Source organism: Oryctolagus cuniculus, chromosome 6 (genome assembly GCF_964237555.1).
Source record: "Oryctolagus cuniculus chromosome 6, mOryCun1.1, whole genome shotgun sequence".
NCBI classification, from domain to species: Eukaryota; Metazoa; Chordata; class Mammalia; order Lagomorpha; family Leporidae; genus Oryctolagus; species Oryctolagus cuniculus.
The window spans coordinates 102,354,767-102,377,738 of NC_091437.1; the positions used below are offsets into that span (position 1 = coordinate 102,354,767).

Genomic DNA, 22,972 nt, shown 5'->3' on the forward strand with positions numbered 1-22,972 from the left:
AGTGGATGGGAGATCTCTCTCTGTTTCTCTTTGTCTCTCTGCCTTTCAAATAAATTAAGTAAATTATAAAGAATATTTATAGGATTGGAAGCTGCAATAGCAGGGATAAGTAAGTAGGAAGAGTGAGTGACTCTATTTTCCTATTGCCCATCAATATTAAATGAAATATTCAAGAGGAAATCATTATACATATTAAAATAAAATTTTATGAGTTTGTTATTCCACAAGTGATATGAATATATTGTGTTTCTTATATATTCTAAACTTTGAAAGATAATTCAGATTTTTTTATTCCTCTGTTGAAAAAGTATTTATAACTTTCAACCCAAAATTTCTTACCAGTATTGTTAATCAGTGGATTTCTAAGATGAGTAGTATAGCAAATATTTTGAATAACTGAAAACTACCTTTGTTACAATAAAAAATAAGTTATGTTTAAAAAATTAGTTGGCATTAGCATCTTTTAGTATGTGATGAGAGTGGAAAGGAATTGCTGAAGTTAGGAGAGAGAATGAAGTTTATTTTGTACTTGTTTGGAAGTGTCTTTGAGTTTTGGTTAGAAGAATGTTGTTCAAGCATCATGTAGAAGGATTCTTATCTAGAGGATTCTGCTGGTTTGTCTTTATATTCCCTAGTGCTTGGAGTGTGCTCATTAATATTAAAGGGGGGAAAAAAGCAAGGAAGAAAGAAGGGAAAGACTGAAGGAGGAGAGAAAGCATAAGGGACAAGGGATGGGAAGGAAAGAGAGGGAAAGGAGTATAAGTTGCATTGGTTAGAGAGATTAGTGGCTAGGAGACAAAACCCTTAACACTACAAGAAAATGATTTAAAGAGAGTTTTCAAGTTAGAATTGAAATGGGAGGAAGGGAAAATTTAAAAGATTTTTCTGAAATACAGTTTAAAAACTCAAAAACTGATTATTATGAAGTTAGTAAAGAGTTTAGAGACAAGTGATGAAGTTCTTTTTTTTTTTTTTTTTTTTTTTTACATTTTAAGGATTTTTATTCAGTGAGAGGAATGTGCAGGAGTGAGGACTTTATTTAGAGGAGAAAGGGAAGTCTAGAAGCTAAATTGGGTCCATACAGAGCATAAAGCTGGCCAGGTGCAAGCCACCTGCAAGCTTGCTGCAGGTGAAGTTGCTTTTACAACACATGGTAGCAGGGCCAGTGTTGTTTCGTAGTAGGTAAGGCCACTGCCTGCAGAGCCAGTATCCCATATGGGCGCTGGTTCAAGTCCCAACTGCCTCCACTTCTGAGCCAGCTTTCTGCTGTGACCTGGGAAAGCAGTGGGAGATGGCTCAGGTTCTTGGTCCGCTGCACCCATGTGGAAGACCCAGAGGAACTTCCTGGCTCCTGGCTTCAGATAGGCCCAGCTCCAGCCAGTTGCAGCCAACTGGAGAGTGAACCAGCAGGTGGAAGACCTCTTTCTCTGTCTCCTCTTTCTGCCTCTGCCTTTCAAATAAATAAATATTTAAAAATAAAAACACATGGTAGCTCAGAGGATGCTTACATGAAAATAGATAACTGGTAGATGAAAGCTATTCTCTCTCTCTCCTTTTCTAAATAAATATTTAAAAATGTAGATAACAGATAAGGGAAAATTATTTGAGGGAATAGCAGTAATGAGTGTGCTTTTTGTGTTTGACGTTTTATAGGGCATCTAGTGGTAGAAATGAAACAACAGAGATTAGGGGCAGCTGATGTGGATTTGAATATCATGCCCATTGATTGATTGGTGGATTAAAGAAGGTAGATGAGATTTTCATAAGAGCACAGTAGCATTAAGTATGCCTGCATGTACTTCTGCATGTGAGAGGTGATGAAAAAGAAGAGAAGCCAATGAAAGAAATTGTCTGAAGGGCTAAAAAGAGTAGAGGATCACAGAAACCAATTAAGCAAAACCTGCAAGGAAGACAGGATGATGTGCAGCAAATGCTTTACAGAGGGCTCACAATATCTGGAGATAAATAGCAGATGTTAGTGAAATCAGAAATTGAATATAAACCACTCTCCAGGGAAGTTTGGTCATGAGGGAGAAATGGCTAGGTTCCCATGAATGAGATCTGTGTGTTTAAATTCTGTGAAATTCACAAAACTAAAAACTACATGGAAAAAAGCTAAGCAAACAAACGAACAAACAAAAAATACTAAGTAGAGCAAACCTCGAATGAAACACCTATTCTTCAATATTAATTCAGGCAGGAGGTGTGAAGACCACATTCCAATGGCCAGTAGCAAGGTCAGGTTCATATAATGCTACGTTTTACTCTTAATAGTTATTCTCAGTGTAAAATCACATGAACCAAGACAAACAACTGGAATGAGTTACCAAACCTATGCTTGTATGGGTCAAGCTTGTATGGGTCTTCTGGATAGAAACAAGACAAATTCCTATTTGACAGGAAGAACAAGAAGTGTGGTGGCAGTGCCATTCTGGGCAGTCTAAGCAATCTCAAAGCATTCTGTTGTGTAAAGAGAAAAGGACACACTTTCAAAATAATAAAAAACAAAACATTTTGAATTTTCTGTCCTAAAATGATTGTTTCAGAATGTACATAATTTGGGGAAAAGCATGGTCAAAGCTTCCTTATATTCTTCATGTTTCAAAATCATCATATTCTCAGTCTTGACTATAATAAACACAGGAACAACCTGGTTTCTGAGAAGTCCCAGGCATCATATATTGGTCATAGTATTCAGCCTTCATTCAATAGCATGTTGCAGTTATTGATAGAATCTCAGAAATAGTGTCTCTTCAATTGTATTGTTATCTGGGAATAGTTGCTGATTGGTTTGGGCATAAGCTGCTTCCTCATAAATAGGCCCAGCAAATTTTCCCTAAGGGGGACAAATGAGAGTGTTGAACAGGAACAAGCAGAGACTGAAGGTATTGTGTGTGAAGAGCTGGTTAGGGAAAGAACACATTTGATGGGGTTGATACGGTCATTGGTTGTTGGCTGAGAGCCACATCAAATTCCAATCTTAATATCACTGGAGTTATGCTTTGCCTCCTTCCCTGGTTTGACCAAATATGCCGTGATTCTGATTTTTCCATCTTTAGACTACTAATATAGTAATTTAAATTCTGCAATTTAGGCTGCAAAATTGATCTTGCTGCTTTTATCAGCAACCAGACCTTTACCTGTCATCCACAAGGAATCTGTCCTCTCAGCTGACTGAGCAATCCTGCCATGTTCTTCTACTTCCTGGAGACGTGACTCTCCATTCTTTTTATGTTGCAGTCTCTGATATTTGGTTATAAGCTGCACAGTGGACTGTTCTAAGGAAATAAATTCTTAGAAGACATGAGAGTTTAGATATTGCACTCAAGACTACTCCTAAACATTGTGATATCTATTTAGTGAAGGCATTTACTCATTAGGTTAATGTGACACCAGGACACAAGGAAGAGGTAAAGGGAGTGACAGGGAGAATGCTAGACTTGGTCTCAGTGTGAGTATGCCTTCTGCAAATGCATGTTAATCGCAGAATCAAAATAAACACACTTAATTGAACAGTATTCAGATCAATAAAATCATTGACTGAGTACCACTGGTGCTCACTTGAGGTAAACAAGTGATTTAATAGTCTCCACTTCCTCCAGGCCTCTTCGGTGTGGACATCAATAGTGTACTCCTAAATCGGAACTGGCAGTGACCAAAAGGCCCTCATCAAGCAACCCAGTTTGACCTCCCAAGTCGTATTATCGCCTGATGTCTTACAAGCCTCTTCTTATTTCCGTTCTGGGTGTCCTATTCTTCTTTTACATAATTTGAAGCTCAGCCTGTGAGAACACACACACACACACACATACATTCACAAACACACCCTTTTATAAAGGATATTTCTTTAAGTCTTTAAGTCTGAGGAAACAGTGTCGCTTTCAAACTTTCACTTTATTCCAATTTAAGCCATTTGTACCTTTTACATTAACTGCTTGTATTTGCATTCTACAGGATAGAAAAAGCAGAAATGTCGAATGGAGAGGAAGTTGAGAGAAAATAAGAGTACAGATTTCAGGTCTTCAGATTTCAGGTCCTCAGACTTAATCTTGCAGATAGTGCTTTGTATCAGTTATGAGGTTCTAATCTTCTCCGAACTTCTAAATAGAAGACCAGATAAGTTGCCATTATCTGAACCTGTGCTGCCTATCTGAATACCAGAGACTGTGCCACATACCTGCCAAATAGACTTTTGATTAGTTGGAGCTCTGTTCAGTCACTCTTTGTGGCTAACAAATGTACTTTGTGTATGGCTACCAGCTATGATGGTATATTTTAAGATAAATGTATTTGGGATACATGAAATTCGGTGCTGATCAACATAGTTTTATTATGGGTCCAGGGGGAATGAATCCATGCAGTTCCAAATGAAATCTGGTGAAGGAGCTTAAGTCCGTTTGTTTTAAATGTTTAGCTAGAACATTTCAGAAAGTAGAGCTGAGTGAGAGTTATTTTTTAAAAAGAAATCTAAGCAGTCATTAGAAAGATGTCATTGTCTGGTAATAATGGTCATGTTGTCAGTGTAGCTCTATGCAGATACTATTGGTGACCCTGTGATGTATTTAGCAATTGGTAAGTCTAGATACTATTATAGTGTCTTCTAAAGGCCTAGTCTATTATGATGCATCAGTGTCGTTCTGGAATGCTACATAGGCAATACAGCCCTTGCTATTTATTGGGTGAAAGACTCAGGTCTTTTTAAAAAATGTGGTGACTGAATATAGCTTAACCCCTTCATTGTTTAAGGAGTATAAATGTGAGTACATTTGCCCTTCCCATGGCTTTTCAGGTCATATCTTGGGCATTAAAGATATAATGGTGATGACAACAAAAGCAATTTCTGGTATACTCTCTATAAGCACTTCTTTGCTATTAGCAAAGCAGCAACTGAAAGTATATGTTCATTCTTAAAGATGTATGTGCCACTTGAGATTTAATCTAGAAATGAGTAAGATCCCTTGTGTGTCCTGTTCTTTCCTAAAGAGTCTTTAAAATATAGATGCTCAACCTACATTCTGGGAGTTTCTCTATGCATATAAGAGCCTAGAAATCTAGTTTTTGGAAAACTCTCTCCTTCTGATGCACATGTCAGCTTAGGAGTCATTACTTTCTCCACTCTGTAGTGCTTGTCATTACAATGTGAACTTCAGCCTTGGTGCTCCTACACAGGCTGTCCTGTTCTTTCTTTCTGAAGTGCTCTTCCATACTATCCTGGGAAACACACGTTAAGGCACAGTTGGGAAGCCAGGTTTTCTAGGGCACCAAGTCTACAGTCCCATGAGTTTTAGGCATTGACATGAATACTTTGGGACTCTTCCTCCTTGAGAACCCTTGACTCTGAACACTTCTTGAAAGGCTGTATTTTCTCTCCTTTGTCGTAATAAGTTCCATAATTTAAAATGCATGTGGAAATATCAGTAAAGTGAAACTTACTTGTGTAGATGGCGTTTTTATATTTTTTCTTTCTTAGATGATTGACTTAAATGATAGAATTGTGCTGATATATCAAATAGTGGCATTTTTAGAATAAGTATATACTACTTATTTTTTTCTTTTATAAGGCCTGAAAGTTAAAGTTGTGTCTGAAAAATCAATCAATTATTATTTCAACTTTACTATATGAAGTTTCCTAAAAGATATATATAGATATACATTCTAATTTTTATTTCTTCCATAAAGATGATTTCAGTATTCTTTTTGGAGTCTGTGGCAGTCACCATTAGAGACAATTAAAATATTTTGTAGATAAGACTCCTGTAATATTATGTATGGAAAAGCTTACAGTTTTGATGAAAGATACTGTATAAGAACAAGAGAAGCCTTTCTTAATGATTAAAATCGTATTTTTGGAAGCTTTGGAATAACATTGTTATTATGAAATGATATTCAGCTAAACAGTACAGTATGTAAGATAATTTTATTTTTAATAAAGAAAAGTTCATTTAATACACTGGCCTGGTCTGAAAGTTCAAGGAAGTGGATCCCTTGTCAGTAGGAATCTTTGACAACAGGCCAAGTATAGCATTGCTAGTGTACAACATTGTGTTTATTTCTTTAGTCTTGGTTTCTGGTATCATATCTTTTTAGGGTATCAGTTCTCAAAGAACTTTTTTTTCCCTGGCTACAATCCAAGTAATGCTGTTATTTCATGTATAACTTGCTTTTAAAAAGTAATAATTTTTTTTTGCTTTTCTGATAGAAATTCTAAGCACAGAAGTAAAGCAGAATTTGCCTCGCCGCCCTTTTCAAAGCTTCATTCTTTTGAAGTATGATTGTTCATTTACTTTTTGTTTGAAAATATAAAAAATTAAACTCTGGATCATCCTACTTTGGATACAGAATCCTTTGTGTGTAACTCTGCTTTAAGCTATGTAAAATAAATACTAGTTTAGAACTCTTAGGTATCTAGAAATAACACTTTCTAGTCATACATATACTAGAAAATGAAAGGATCTTTTGATAACTTAAACTTTAAGAGCAAGATGAAGACTAGAAAACTAAGTAGGAGACTGAAGTAGAATGTGGAGTAGAAGTGAGAGGCAGTTGTTCTTCCACCTCTCCTTGTCTTCACCCCGGCTCTGCATGGGAGCCATCTTACTGCAATCTCCACTCATCAATGGACTATTTCGATTAACTAAGATTGCTCTGTGTTTATCTGGCCATATTGTTTTAACCTAATTATGACATGTTAAAGAACAAAGTCTTCACTTCTTATTGTTGTTTTTTTAATATAAGGTAAGAAGCATTTGTTTATTTTATTTTTATTTATTTGTCTTACTTGTTTTAAGGCAGAGAGAGGAAATTTTCCATCTGCTGGCTCACTCCCCAAATGCCTGCAACAGCTGGGGCCAGGCCAGGCTGAAGCCAGGAAATGGAAACTCATTTCAGGTCTCCCATGTGGGTGGCAGGAGCCCATCTACTTGCACCATCACATGCACTTCCTAAGGTGTACATTTGCAGAAAGCTAGAGCAGAGCTGGGGCTCCAATCCAGGAACTCCAGTATGGGATGTGGGCATTCCAAGTGGGGTCAATCACTATGCCAAATGCCCATCCCCTCCTATTTTATTTTTAACAAAGTCTTTTTAAAACTTCTCACATATACTAAATCTTATTTTTATGGTGTCTCCCTTTCTCTTGGAATTTTTTCAAAGAAAAGTGATTGCTATATTTATGGTGACTTTTGAAACCAAGACTAACAAAATTTTCAGCATCTGGCAAATTCCTTTCAAGTATTTGGATCTCAAGAGATATTTTCCCAAAGAATGTATAATTGTAAACACCACAAAGAGAACAAAACATGTTTCATTGAACATAAATTTCTTGATGAAGAGTATTATGAAAATAAGGTGAATATGATCTTTGTATGGATGTCCTATAAGGGTCTCGTGTCTCTGTGTCTTTGTGTCTTATTCTCAAACCTGAAAATTTAAACCAAAGTTGTGCTTTTTGTTTCCTTTGGGGGTCAACCAGCAACTCCTACTGACTTCTCTCTCTGTCTCTGTCTCTCTGTCTCTGTCTCTCTCTGTTTCTCTCCCTCTTTCTCTCTTTTCAAAAATTCTCCCCTTCTCTGTCTCTCTCTCTTTTTTTTAAGATTTATTTATTTATATGAAAGACAGAGTTACAGAGAGGAGAGGCAGAGAGAGAGGTCTTCCATCCGCTGGTTCATCCCCAAATAACTGTACTGGCCAGTGCTAAGCCAGGCCAAAGCCAGAACTCAGAGCTTCATTCAGGTCTCCCAAGTCGGTGTAGGTGCCCAAGCACTTAGGCCGTCTTCTACTGCTTTCCCAGATTGCAGAAGAGCAGGATCAGAAGTGGAGCTGCCACACCCATATGGGATGCCAACACTGTAGATGGCAGCTTTACCCACTACACACACAGCACCAGCCCCTGAATGTCTTATTTCACTGTTTTATTCATGTCAATGTTTTTCTTAGAAAGTTCAAGGCTTCCCTGTTCCAAGTTCTGTTATGGACAAATTCATGGATATGGTTTGGAATTATTATTAATGATTTACTCATAAAATAAATAAAAATACCTTAATCCTCATCATGAATTGAAAGTTGAAGGGTTGCTGTCTTCTGTTGTAATTGAGATGAGGAAATATTAGTGAATTGAACATAAATCAGTATTAAAGGAAGACTTTGTGACATAGTTGAATTTAAAAGAGATCCAAGCTTTTTTTGGAATTGATGTTGCATGTATTCAATTCAATTCTGAAATATTGTGTTTCAGAACTGTTCAGTTTAGGCTTTGTACCCTCTGTGTGACAACACAATTTCTGCTACTTATCATATTTTATCAATTAATGGAAGTATTTCATAAAGTGCTCTTTTGAGATCTCCTGTCTCGCCTCTCTCAAATACATTGAGTCTTCATCCGTGTATATGACTTATCTTGCCTAATCCACTCTTTCAAATTCTAGATGAGTAGAATTATTGTCATATAGGGCCTCGTGAATTTGCCAGTATCAAAATTTGTTAAGTTTCCTTGGAAGAATGATATCTATGAATTCTCATTATCTTAGGTCATTTTTTTGACAGGATTCTCAGAATTTTAGGTAGCGTTTAGTGTCCTTTAAGTGTCACTTGAGTAAGCTATGTGTTCTTTTATAAAGAAAACAGAATGGAAAGTCATGATTTCTTTTGAGCTGGGTAAAACTTCCTGGGTCAGTCATTTCTTTAGCCCATAGTTCTAGAACTAAGAGCAGAGAGAAGCTGATTTTGGACTTTTACAAGGCCTGTACTATAGATAAATGAAATGAATAAAATACATCATGCTATTTTACCTAATACATGTTGTTATCTTATTTTAGGAGTTTTGAGTATAGAAGAGGATTTATTGAGCTGATTTAATTGCTAATTCAGTACAAATAAAATAATGTAAGATTTCTGTCATATTTTGGTTGTTTTGATAGACTGTTTAATTATATTGCAAAAGGTTGATTGTACTGTAAAGCTATGTATTCTTCCTCTACACTGTCAGTAGCAAATACATTCTACTTCTAAGCTACGTTATGTATCTGGAAGCTTGATAATTGCATTTCATATTTTCTTACAGAACTGATAATGTGTTATTAATTCAGATTTTTAAAAAATAACCTTCTAAATCCCTATGTTTTGTCCGAGGTTTACAGTTCTATGAGAACCAGACCACACATTCTTGTGCTCTTAGGCTATGTTGTTTTCAGAGATGGTAACCTGTTAGTGATTAACTCAGATTAGGTTGGTAGATGCTTGTGGTTATCAGAAAGCTTTCCCTGAGGATATCTCCAAGACAAGGAGAATTTTTGCATTTATGTCTAGGAGGGATGCTCAAAAACAGTGTTGGCTTTCTATAAAGACTTTTTAGTACTTTGTTTTCTGAATGTTTGATAGTACTGTTGTGTAATTAACAAAATGCAAATTTTGACACCAAGTGTACGTGGTCTAGACTTAGTTTTGAGGTGCCAGACTTTGTTTGTTTCAACCTAGGTGGGGGTAAATGTGTATACACAGTGTAAGGACTCACAGATCATCTCACTGTGTCTTCAAAACAGCCATCTGAGGGAGCAGCATGTGCATTTTTCTAAGGTGCAGATGAGAAGGACGAAAAAATGCGATCTGATAGCCATGTTCGCTCTTTTTCTTTCTGCTTCTAAACTACATCTTTTCAACATTTTCTATTTCCTTGGTTACTGGTATATTCCCCAAGGATACTGTAAATTCAGTGAAATATTTATCTTATTTGCCATTACCCATTGTTCTCAATAAATCTTTATTGAATATAGAAATTAATGAGTGACAAAAAATCAGTGGCACAGCTGGGTCCCAAACCCAGATAGAATCTAAATGTAGTCCTTTCCCCTGTTCTGTTATAATGTCTCGCCCAATCATTTCTGAACCTTATTTTGAAAGCAAATTGGAAAAATCACGGAATACTGTATAACCATTCAAGAGAATGAATTGTTTACTATCTTTTTAAAACAATTTTTCTCATGCTTTTTTATAATATAGAAATTGATAAGGGCAGAACTGTAGCAAGAAGCAGGTAAATCATTTGAATTATTAATAGGGATAGTTTTTTAGGAGAAGCTTACAAATGGAATTGCTTGATTTCACTGTAAAATGCCTCTTGGAAGCCCTGGGGATCTGCAGATCACTTCCCCTCACTCAGTGGATTGGGAGTCACATGTTCTGCTCTTCTCGGTGCATCTCTGTTAAATCTTCCATCCATCACCTCTTGCTGGAAGTGTATTTCAAACTAATGTTTATGTTAATATCTTCCTAAACTGACTTATTTATTTGTTTATAATCCTATTAAAATAAGATGAGATTTGGTATGAGCCTAACAATGAATGGTAACAGATTCAAAAAATAGGAAAGAATAAAGCCAAAGTGTGGTATCCACTATTGTGAATTTGCACAATGGATGTCAGTAATTAATAAAGCCGCTGAGAGTACACCTTGATGCAATGTTCTTGGCAATAATTCTCAGCTGATAAGCAGTCCCTGGTGTAAACTAAGGTAAACCATGACAAAGCAATTTTCTTTCTTACCTCACATTTAACAGAATTTTAAGAAATGATTATAAGGGAAACCTGAGAGAAATGAGGTGCAATGAGAGTAATTTGCCTTCTTCTGTTAATAAGCACTTTGGTCATCAGTTCTTTTTTTTTTTTTTTTCTTTTTAATGTGATAAGACTCTCTATGTGTTTCATACTGGTTAAAATACTGACTTAGGAAAGAAAGTGCCCCATCTTCCCCGCATCTCTAAGATAGTTTCCTAGGTCTGGTGATGAGCCTAATGAGGACAGGTCCACAAAGAGTGTTTGTGCAAGCAATGAGTGTGCTAAGATGAACAGAAACAGCCTGCGGGGATCACCCTTGTGCTGAGAACAGATTTGTTATTGGTAGGGGGAAAAATCAGGATGCTTAACTTGGTGGCAGCCTCCTTCCTGATCCTTTCTCTGGACTTTGGAATTCATTTTGGGAAGTTCTATGACGTCAGAGTCTTGGCAATAGTGCATCAAAATGTTTATCATTTATGAATATTCAGCCAAATTTAGTATGGCCCTAAGATTTTGTTGTTGTTGTTTTTAAATTGTATTTATTTGAGAGGGAGAGGGAGAGGCGGGGAGAGAGAGAGAGAGAGAGAGAACCATCCACTGGTTCACTCTCCAAATGGCTGTAACAGCTGGAGCTGGGCCAACCTGAAGCCAGGAGCCAGGATCCAGGATCTTTTTCCTGGTCCCCCAAATGGGCGCAGAGGTCCAAGCATTGGGCCATCTTCCACTGTTTTCCCAAATCATAGCCCAGAGTTAGATTGGAAGAGGAGCAGCCTGGAACTGAACCATCAGCCATATGAGATGCTGGATGCTTAGCCCACTGCACCACAGCGCTGGCCCCTGGCCTTCAAGTTTTAACTTGTTTTTTAAAAATTCAGCATTTACTTAAGAGAGTGTACAAAACTGCAAACAGAAGCACACACATACTTTGTTTTTTGCTATATGAGAATATATGACTCTGGATAATTTTGGTAGTAACTAAAGTGTTGCCTAATTACAGCTGCAAACCTTAGGTGATGTAATCTAAGACAATGCAGCCAAATAGTATCTTATGTAATTAGTTTTTCCTGTCCTAAATTGATGTGCTCATCTACCATCGTTAGTGTTTCCTTCCTTAGAACTGTAATGGTCACTTTAAAAATTTCTGGATTTATTTCTGTTTTGGGTTGTTTATGCATATGGATGCACATGTGAAATCATGTGCACACATCTATATTCTTTATAGAGATGGAGTTACACACAGGGTGAGAGTTTCATTAAAGGGAATGTTGATATTTTCTTCTGCATTGATTTATAACCTATCTGTGGGGCCCCAGACCAGTAATATAGAATAACCATATTCCAAATCTTTTTTAGAATAAAGTTGCATCACTAGTGTCTTTTATCATGAAATCTGCCATCACCAATTTACATTTTGGAATCGCACTGTCTGCCTATAGAGTGGAATGGTACAAGACAGTGCCTTCCGAAATTTAGCACATTTACTTCAACAGTGCCATGGGGCGTGTATCTAATTAGAAAAGTCTGTGGGGTTGGCGCTGTGGCACATCTGGTTAAAGCCCTAGTCTACAGTGCCTGCATCCCATATGGGCGCCAGTTTGAGTTCTGGCTGCTCCACTTCCGATCCAGCTCCCTGTTAATACCTCTCTCTATAACTTGTCTTTCAACTAAACAAAATAAATCTTAAAAAAAGTACTGTTGCCTGCAAAGCCAACATCTCATATGGGCTCAGGTTCCACTCCAGGTTGTTCCACTTCAGATCAAACTCCCTGCTAATGAGCCTGAGGAAACAGTGGAGGATGGCTCAAGTGCTTGGGCTTCTGCACCCACATGGGAAAACTGGAAGAAGCTCCTGGCTCCTGGCTTTGGTCTGGCCCAGACCTAGCCATTGCGGATATTTGGAAAATGAACGAGCAGGTGGAAGATCTCTCTCTGTTTCTCTCTCTCTCCCTGTAACACTGCATTTTAAATAAATAAATGAGAAAATCTTTTTTAAAATTGTGTGCCCTTCGCCTCTATTAGCAATTTTTTTCACTTTTATTTAATAAATATAAATTTCCAAAGTACAGCTTATGGATTACAATGGCTTTTCCCCCCCATAACTTCCCTCCCACCCGCACCCCTCCCATCTCCTGCTCCCTCTCCCATTCCATTCACATCAAGATTCATTTTCTATTCTCTTTATATACAGGAGATCAATTTAGTATATATTAAGTAAAGATTTCAACAGTTTGCACCCACACAGAAATATAAACTGTAAAGTACTGCTTGAGTACTAGTTATAGCATTAATTCACATTGTACAATACATTAAGGACAGAGATCCTACATGAGGAGTAAGTGCACAGTGACTCCTGTTGTTGACTTAACAAATTGACACTCTCGTCTATGACATCAGTAATCACCCCAGGCTCTTGTCATGAGTTGCCAAGGCTATGGAAGCCTTTTGAGTTCACCGATTTCGATCTTATTTAGACAAGGTCCTAGTCAAAGTGGAAGTTCTCTCCTCCCTTCAGAGAAAGGTACCTCCTTCTTTGATGGCCCGTTCTTTCCACTGGGATCTCACTCACAGAGATCTTTCATTTAGTTTTTTTTTTTTTTTTTTTTTTCCCGGAGTGTCTTGGCTTTCCATGCCTGAAATACTCTCATGGGCTCTTCAGCCAGATTTGAATGCCTTAAGGGCTGATTCTGAGGCCAGAGTGCTGTTTAGGACATCTGCCCTTCTATGAGTCTGCTGTGTATCCCACTTCCCATGTTGGATCATTCTCTCCCTTTTTAATTCTATCAGTTAGTATTAGCAGACACTAGTCTTGTTTATGTGATCTCTTTGACTCTTAGACCTGTCTATCATTATGAACAATTGTGAACTGAAATTGATCACTTGGACTAGTGAGATGACATTGGTATATGCCACCTTGATGGGATTGCATTGGAATCCCCAGGTACGTTTCTAACTCTACCATTTGGGGCAAGTCAGCTTGAGCTTGTCCCAAATTGTACATCTATTAGCAATTAATTTATTTCAAAAGTATTATATTACATAATATTGGTGCAAAAAAAATGAATACACAAGTCAAAAACATAATATTATTAATAATTTAAAACTAGGCTTTCCGGTTCTGGTCCCGGTTGTTCTTTTTCCAGTCCAGCTCTCTGCTGTGGCCCAGGAGGGCAGTGGAGGATGGCCCAAGTGCTTGCGTCCCTGCACCCGAGTGGGAGACCAGGAGGAAGCACCTGGCTCCTGGCTTTGGATCTGCGCAGTGCTGGCCGTGGCGGCCATTTGAGGAGTGAACCAATGGAAAGAAGACCTTTCTCTCTGTCTCTCTCTCTCACTGTCTAACTCTGCCTGTTAAATAAAAAAATGTGTTTTAATTTAAAAAAAAACCAACTAGGCTTTCTTTTCTTTCATCAACCTCTTTGCCTCTCCATTTCTCTATTTCTGGCTTTCTCTATCACTAGCTGTCTGATTATTTTTTGTCCTTCTTTAGGTCTCTAGAATTTTTAATCTTCTGTCATTGTCACTCTGTTTCTATTCTAGCACTTTTTTTTAATGTTAAAAAATACTTCTCTAGGTTGATAGTTAATTTTGCAGTCATACTGACCTGGTTTTAATTCTTGAATTTGCTTTTTGTATAATGGAAAAGTTATGAAACATACCCAAGATTTTATTATTGCATCTTGTGATTTTTGTGATTGGTATAAGAATTAAAACAAAGGAAATATTGTAAATAGTCCTTTACATTTAAGGAATGCATACATTTATTCTTAGAAACATATCTGGTAGTTCATTTTTTTCTTTTTTTTTTATTTTACTTAAGGTATACTTGTTGCATGTATTTCCTACATACAGATTTAGGAACACAGTGATACTTCCCACCCCACCCTCACTCCTGCCCATGCTCCAATCCTTTTTCCTCCTCCCTGCACCATTCCCACTCTTAATTTTTACAAAGATCTACTTTCAGTTTACTTAATGATCATAAATTTAGCCCTACACTAAGTAAAAGAGTATGAATGAAAAAAAAAAAAAGCACTGTTCCTGTTCCTCAACAGAAGAGACAAGGGCTGTAAACAATCATTGAATCTCAAAATGTCCATTTCGCTCCAATACATTACATTTTAGGAATTACTCCAAAGAGCTGTATGCCAACAAATTGGGAAACTCAGAAGAAGTGAATAGATTCCTGGGCACATAAAATCTACCAAAATTGAATCATGAGGACACAGAAAACCTAAACAGACCAATAACCAAGACAGAGATTGGTTGTACATCTTTACATACGTCCTCATCATTTTGCTGTGACAAATATCTAGAGGAAAATTGCCATGCATTTTTCTAACACATGTTGCCAAGTTGCCCTTCAGGTAGACTGGGTCAGTTTACACTACACTGTCCACGTTGTGGCTAAACTTTGGGCTATTATTATAATAATAATTCCTAATATTTGTTAAATGTATTTATAGGTTTTAGTTTATAGTTCTTTGATTAATAATTAAGTCAAAATTTCTTTGGATGCCTTTATTAGTGGTATATTCATATGTTTTGCATATTTTTCATTAGTCTTTTTCTTATTGTTGTATAGAACTCTCTATATTAAAATACTAGCCTTTGCTTACTAGCTTGTTTTTTTACTTAGCATGCAAATATTTTTCCCAGTTTTTTTTCTGTTAATTTAATTATAGGGTAGATTTTATTTGTATTTTAATTGTCATAAACACAAATCACCAATCTCTTGATTTCTATCTTTTTAGATCTAAGTATAAGGAAATATTTTCTTTTCTTGTGAAACTCATTACTTTCTTCTACTTGACTATTTCACGAAGTCTTCATTAACATAGCCTGTGTTAGAAGGGCAGGAAGTCTAATATAAAATCTTGGTTAGACATTATTAAATTCAATATATATTACAAGACAGGCAAACATTCATAACAAATTAAGCTGAATATTTGTGAATTTATTTGGCCTTTTGTTGATGCTGTCTGTAAGTCTTTTACTTTTTTGCTGTAGATCCATTTCTGTTCAGCCTTCATGTTCATGGATGGCATTGTTTTTCAAGGCCATAGTGTGAGGACTTCGTCATGCCCCTTTCATCTCTCCCTTGTTTTTGCTGGTTTGATGAAGAATGCGATGATCCAAGAAAAGGATTCATTTTGCTCTTCATTTTAATCATAATTTTCCATTGTAGAATAATTTGTTTAATATCACTCCTTTCATAAAACTGTTGAACAATTTCGTTTTTTAAGATGCAATGCAACCTGTGTTTTCACCTCTGCTTAAATCAGATTTTCTTTATTAGGTTAGTTGATTGGTTTCAAGAGTAACAGAATGTCTACACTGGGGTTGGGATAGATGGGTAGAGACCCACATATTGCAGAAGTAACAAAGCTGCTCTTGTTGGTTATTAATGAAGTTTCTAACATTAGGTGCCTTACAATATATTTTGTCTAATTTGAGCGCATTTTAATTCCATGCCTACATATTCTATTTTAAAATAATTTTTTCAAGAAGCCAAACTGCCACATTTTCAAACCATTTCTTCTAGTATATCTCCATGGCCCTCTTGCAAACCACATCAATATTTGAATATATTTTGCTATGAATGTCTCTCTTTTCCCTTTGGTTTCCAGAAATCCAGAGCCGAACTTACTGTTTGACTCTAGCAACTATATAGGTATTTGTTGTATGCCTGTTTCTGATCTCCTTTTCTCTTTGTGATTCCACAAATGTGTTTTCGTGTATCCTTTGTGAAAAGAAGCTGGGTATAAATTGCCGAATTAAAAAAGTTATTATGTCTATTATATACCCCCAAATTAATATCATATTTTCTTCTACATTTACTTAATTGACCACAGCTTGGCTTATTTTTCCAATAATAGTGAAGGAATCTACCATGATATATCCATATTTAATCAGTGCACGTTATGGCCAACTTTTAACTCAGGAACTTGAATAGCTGTCAAGTGGAGGTTTCCAGACAGCAATTTATCCATCCTGTAAACCTTGTATTCAGTGACACTACAGGCAAGAGATACTAAGTTGGACACTGGATACCATGTCCATAACCACTTCTGTTCTCACAGAATTCACAGTCTAAAACAGAAGACAGGCAAAAACCAATTGCAATACAGTGTGACAAGCAACATTATAGAGATATGCAAAAGTGCTAGCAGGTGGTGTCGGTGGCAGGGAACAGAGTTCGTCAACATGCAGAAATTAGAAAATGGACATAATCTGGGACCTGTGACTTGATCCTTAAGGCTGGTAACACTGCTTGAGCGGACAGATGTCTAAACATGCCTGCACCGTGGAAGTTCTCTCATGCTCAGCAAGGAGCTTTATTCTGAATGTAATGGGCAACTAGTGGAGACTTTTAAAAAGAGGTGAGGGGTTGAAGTTGACAGATTTGAGCATGAAGGCTTGTACCCAGGTCTTTCCCACTATATAATCCTGGTCCCCTACACCATCACCTCTCTCCCTGATTTACAGAGGAGTAAGGAAGTTCAGACAGGCAAGTGCTTTTTTCCATAGTTCACACAGACAGCTAGGCAGAGTGTGGGTTAAAACACAAACCTCCTGGACTCACAGAAAAGTCACCGTACCTGTATGTTCTGCCCAGAACTAAGGAACCCAAAAGAGAAGAGAGTATAAAGACAAGAATCTAGGAAGCTCGTGGCAATGCATGACCAAGAGACTTCCTCACATAAGACAGCCCTGAGCCAGCAGGTGCAAATGGAACAGAGACTTCCCTACTGATTGTTAGAAAGGTCAATTCATTTGAAATTCTGACCTGAGATATTTTAATTCATGAAATTTATTATCATAGTCAAGAAACATAGTTTGACTTTGGAACATTGCTTATGCGTATAAATCAAATACATTGAACTCTGGTCATGTGCCAGGAGCTGTCTTAGGTGCTAAGCATACAAAGGAACATGGTCACTTCCTTCAAGGAACTTTGATGAAAGAAAACAGGCATGTAAACAAGTAAATTAAAGCACCCCATCGTGAGTGGAGAAACAGGTATGATAAATGCTTTTTGGGAGCACAGAGGTCAGAGGTCACCAAGCCTTTAGGAGAACTCAAGTGAGGCCGCATTCAATCTTAGTCTTGAAAGGTGAGTGAGAAATTAAAAAGGAGAATGGGGAAGACATTTCTAAGTAGAGAACTGTGCACAAAATGCATAAATGGTTCATGAATTAACAAAAAGGCAAATGAAATTTCTATTGTATCTTGATTTAACTTCAAAATATAGGGACAGATATGTCCCTGTTGCCAGAGATTGGGTTTTTAGGTAAATGTCTCGGTAAAAGTGTCTTATCACTTTTATTATATTATTATTATTTCACAGCTTGCCCCAGTCTTGGTGTGGGCTTGTGGTACCTTTACTGATTTTCTCCTGTGAAACAACTTTTCCCAATCTTGAGACATCTAGGCTTAAATGTAAAACACATCTAACCATGTGTTTTGAAGATAAATAGAAAAATCAGTTTTTCTGTGATACAATGCTGATGTGTGAATTAAATATTTTCCACAAAATAAAATTATATCAAAAGTAACCATAAGAAAGTTTTGTTTTTACTTAGCTGTTTTACATTTTGAAAATAGAATGTCTGCATCTGGTGAAAAAATGCAGCTCTGCTCAGTGCTTAAACCTTAAATATCATTTTCCTCTCTGCATATTTAGTTTTGAGCTTCAGCCCACTGGAGATGTTATTCTTGTATTTTGAAGCCAAATTACCACAATAAAAAGTAATGTTGAACTAGACTACATGTGACTTTATAAGGTAAAGATGAAAAAAAAATCCACTTCCCCACTTGCTATTTTACTTAATCTTCTCTTGGTCTTCTCCACTACTCATTTTGGTTGCCATTTAGCTTGGTAGTCTATTAAGTGAAATTCCTCCCAGGTGAGGCAGGCTGACTTGCAGTTTTTCACTTTCTTGGCATCAGTAGCATCCTGATCTATGTTGTCTTGCTAGTGGGGTTTGGTGATGAACCATTAAATAAAATGATCTGCCCCTAGGCCAAGAGTTGGTTGATTGCCAAACAATAATCCAGTACAATTAACTATAACAGATTTGAGCACTCCATTATTCTAAGAGATGGGACTGCAGCCATCTGGAAAAGGAGAAATAGGGATTGATCATCTGGCTAAGTTTTTGTTTGGAGACACATTTGAATAGTTAAATGCATTATTATAAGCATTTAGATATTTCAACTTTTACCCACCTTGAGTTCTAATTTTACTCAATTCTAAGATGAAACTAAAAATCAATTTGTTCAATCTGCACTTAGGACAAAAATGCTCAGTTTATTATCTACACTTCAAATCCTTGGTGGAATGAAATGGGAAATAGATAAATACTCTCCATGAGAGAGTTTGAAAATATCGTTAAGGTAGGGAAATGACATAAGTGATACATTCTTTATTTTTTAAGATATGTTTCTCTAAGCTTATATTTTAAAGCTATTTTTCATTGCAAAAATCATAAACGTGGCCATGCTCAGTACCTTTGAAATATTCTTTTGGCAATTCATGCAATTACTTAGTCTACTAATACAAATCTAAAGATCATGTTATATTTCTTAGTTTATATTCTAGAATACCTACTGAGTTCATCAGAAAAAAAATCTGCTTTCTTATTTTGATTGATTTTTGTTATTTCTCTTAAGAGTTTTTTTTTCCTCCCTTAAATTTCTAAAGATGCAGCACAATGGATATCTAAACATACTTGGAGGTTAGTATATTCACATGTTGGTGGAACAGTATAACACATGGATTGCAGTTTTTGGGATGATACAAATTCATTTATTTTTATTAATATTCCCTTATTGGTGAGCATCTACCTTGTGCAAAGAGCAAATTTGGCATAAAAATACAAACAAAGATACTTATTTGCATTTATGGAGCTTACAACTTGACAGTCGAGAACACTGAAAATCACATATCTGATTAAAATTATGATATGTGCTATGAAAGAGACATCACGAGACTGTGAAGCTGTGTAATGGAGGATTTTAATCCCCCCATCTGAGGAGCTGGGGAACACTTTTGTGAATCAAAGAGAAGCATGGGAAGTTGAAACTCAACCTGGTTCTCGGCAGAAAGCTCAGATTGATTTCCTTGAGGAATTTTTGACCCACAGGAATTTAAGAAATTCGTGGAGGCATTGTTGATGCTTACAGTGACAGGTGATTACTAAGCACATTTGTGATGTGGGGATCAGGTCCTCCAGACAACTACAGTGCATAAAAACTTAGCACAAGGGAAAATATTCCTGCATCCCAAGTTTGGTTAACCCATCCAGCATTCATGTTAAGTGATTAAACTTCTTTACATTTATTAGGCTTATAATCAAACCATGCTTTAAATATATCAAGTGTTTTTTTTTTTTTAACATGGTCGTGATACATACCAGAATTTCCAGGAATGCAACTATTAGGTTCATCAAAAGAAGATGCTATTTTTGCTTAACTTAATAATTTACTAAGAGTTAATTACCATTTTGAAAAAGTATAATGCTGGTGGGAAAACTTCTCATGAAATATGAGCTATAATTGGTGTGTCTTTACTTGTGAACACTGAGATGCTATATATATGCGCACAAGCATATAGTTCCTTCATTAGAGAACGTGACTGGGCCTCATCCTTTCCAAAGTGAAATAAATACTTATTATTTTATCTTATCTTTCTTTTCTTTTGTTTCTCCTTCTTTTTCCCCAGTGACATCATTATAATGATTTGCTTAAATCCTGTGAGTAGACAGGTAATGTTACATTGCATATAACTTTATTTCAATATAGTAAATGAGGAAATTAGAGCATTAGACCTAAGAGAGATGAAAAGCACTTTTTGAACAGCACATTTATTTTAAAATATAAGCAAACATGCTTTAATATTCGAACTGAATAATTCTCTGATTTTTGATTGTTTCACGAGCAAATTAAAACACAACTTGGCCTCCTGAATTTCAAAATAAATGAGGTTCAAAAGGGAATGTCTCCGTTTTGACTGCTTTCTGTTCTTCAGGGCACTCTCCGTGACTGTGTATACAGAGAAATGCAGAAGAAAACATTATAGTAGATCATTTGGGAATATTTGCATTGAGTTGTCCTGTTTGGGCTGTTTGGTACTAATATCATTGGGTTGTGTACTCTACAAATTGAAGGGTCATTTGAAGAAAAATGACTTACAAATAAAATCAAGATTTTTAGAATGCTTTCTTGGAGTGGGTCTATTGCTCTGGAGGACAGCCAGTAGTTCAATAAAAACACATTGCAATGCTTTAAAAGAGAGTATTTTGTTTTAATAGATACCATCATGAATGAGTAAGACACCATCCCCACTTGTGCTACAAAGAAAGTATGACTAATTTCTGGTTCAGAACACCCAATTATATTCTTGGGATTTATAGATATAGCCTCTTGGAGATTATAGGGAGTCTGAAGTCAGGAGAGAAGAAAAAAGCTCTACTTAGTGTGCATTAATTATTTCTCTCTTAGTCAGAAGAATGTCCAGCAACAAAACAAATGCTGAAGAATACAATTGAGACTACTAGGAATATATGTAATAGTAAAAGTCCAGGAAGTTGTATTTATAAAATAAATTAATGTCTTCCTTGACTTTCATATTGACTTTTTGTGAAAATAAAATGAGATAATCTGTAAACAATATTTTGTAAGTATAATGTGGTGGTTGCTTTCCACTATCTTTCAAGCATTCATATGTGCAATAGCAAAATTAGGATGCATTAATATGAATTTATTCATGAGAAATCCAGGATGTCTGAAACCAGGTGCATATTTTCCTAAGGTATGATATAACCAAAACATTTTGAATTACCAATTAATTCGTACTCTATTTGTCAAGGTTCAAATAACTGTGGAATACCCACTTTACATTTCAAACCTCTGGGTTTGTCTTTGTGTTATCATTTCCAAGAGAGTCTGAAATCTTCCTTGAAAATATACATCTTAATCTTCTTTTATGCTATATCCAAAACATATTTTTGGCATTGTAGCTTTAGGACTTGAAATTTTCCAAAGGAATTAAGGCAACTGCCACTATTGAAAGAAGGTCTAGCTAATAAGCATGAGGGAGAAGACGTTTGAGGACAAAGGGCTATTATTTATCCTGTGGAAATACCAACACAGTAAGGTCTTTCCTTGAGAGTTTTCTACATTGATGTGCTCGATCAGAGGGTTTTGTTGAGGATGAGAATCCATTCTCATTATTTCCCCTTTCTTCTGTGCCACCTTCCCTCAGCAGAGTCTCAACTTTTCTACCTTTAGTGTAGCAGTACCATTGTCACTCCACTCTGTCTCCATGATGGCATTCCCTAGGCAGTTCCAGAAGCCTTCAATAGTAAGGACCTCAAGTGAGAAAGGAGGGTGTACTTTAAGCCATTACGAGCTGAAGACGAAAATCAAGAAAGTGATTTATTGCTGTATACAAGTATAATAATGGGTGTAAGTGAGCATGTCACTAGGGAAAACTCATAAATGTTGTTGACTGTTACTGAGGAAATAAATTAAAAAGAGAAAAAAAGTAGAATTTGCTCTGGTTCTAAAAAATATTAACACTTATATGGACTGCCTAAAATATATGTTTGGCTATAATTGATACTAGTAATAATTATGCATGCTGTATATTCTTATCTTTAAAAATGATCATAAAGCAATCTACCATTTAAGGATACATTACTGCTTATAGATCAAATTAATTTTATGTGATCTTATTGTGGCAGGTAAACTTTACACCCATGTGTTCATTGTCTTCTTCATTTATCTCTTTCACTACATGGTTTGTTCTCAATCACAACAAAGGGGAGTGAATATTGGAGCATTTTGAAAGCAGCAGGAGTTCTCTCAGCATTGGTTCACTCCCATTTGGATTACAAATTTCCAAATGGCCAAATGACAAATGTAAAAGGGATAAAGTTGTTTTAAATGCTTTAATCAGTTTCTCAAAGGAAATTGCCAATGCTGGCGAAAATGATTTGTCTGGAGAGGTGACTAGGAGTACTTAGGAATATTTTCAGGAAGTTGAGAGATTTACTTACTTGTCTGTATGTGGGTATGCTAGCTAGCTTTCCAATTCCACAGACCCACTGGGTTTACAGTGAAATTAGAGAGACCATTTTCACTTTGAGGTATTCTCACCTGTGAGTGAATGATTAAGCATTGGTGCATACTTCCCAGGGAAAGTTGTGAAATCTCCATCCTTGTGGACTTCAAAAAACAGTAGTCTTGGCAAATAGCAGTAACCTAATCTGAGGCTTGAGTATAAAGAGACGTCATTTTCAGGCTTATTTTATTGTCCATTTATGTTCAAATGTGGACGTAATGATTGCTCCATAAGGACCAATACTCTAAGTGTCCAAGTCTGTCCATTTCCACTACAACTGGTTTACTCAAAGGCTAGTTTT

General features: G+C 36.3%; 2 protein-coding genes across 8 annotated transcripts in view; one reads left to right on the top strand and one right to left on the bottom strand.

Moving 5' to 3' along the window:
* PEX2 (peroxisomal biogenesis factor 2) overlaps positions 1-22,972 on the bottom strand; it is a 754,438-nt gene that overhangs the window by 465,420 nt on the left and 266,046 nt on the right. The gene's annotated exons all lie outside the window — the stretch shown is intronic.
* The window catches only part of ZFHX4 (zinc finger homeobox 4), a 202,357-nt gene that overhangs the window by 64,726 nt on the left and 114,659 nt on the right, over positions 1-22,972 (top strand). The gene's annotated exons all lie outside the window — the stretch shown is intronic.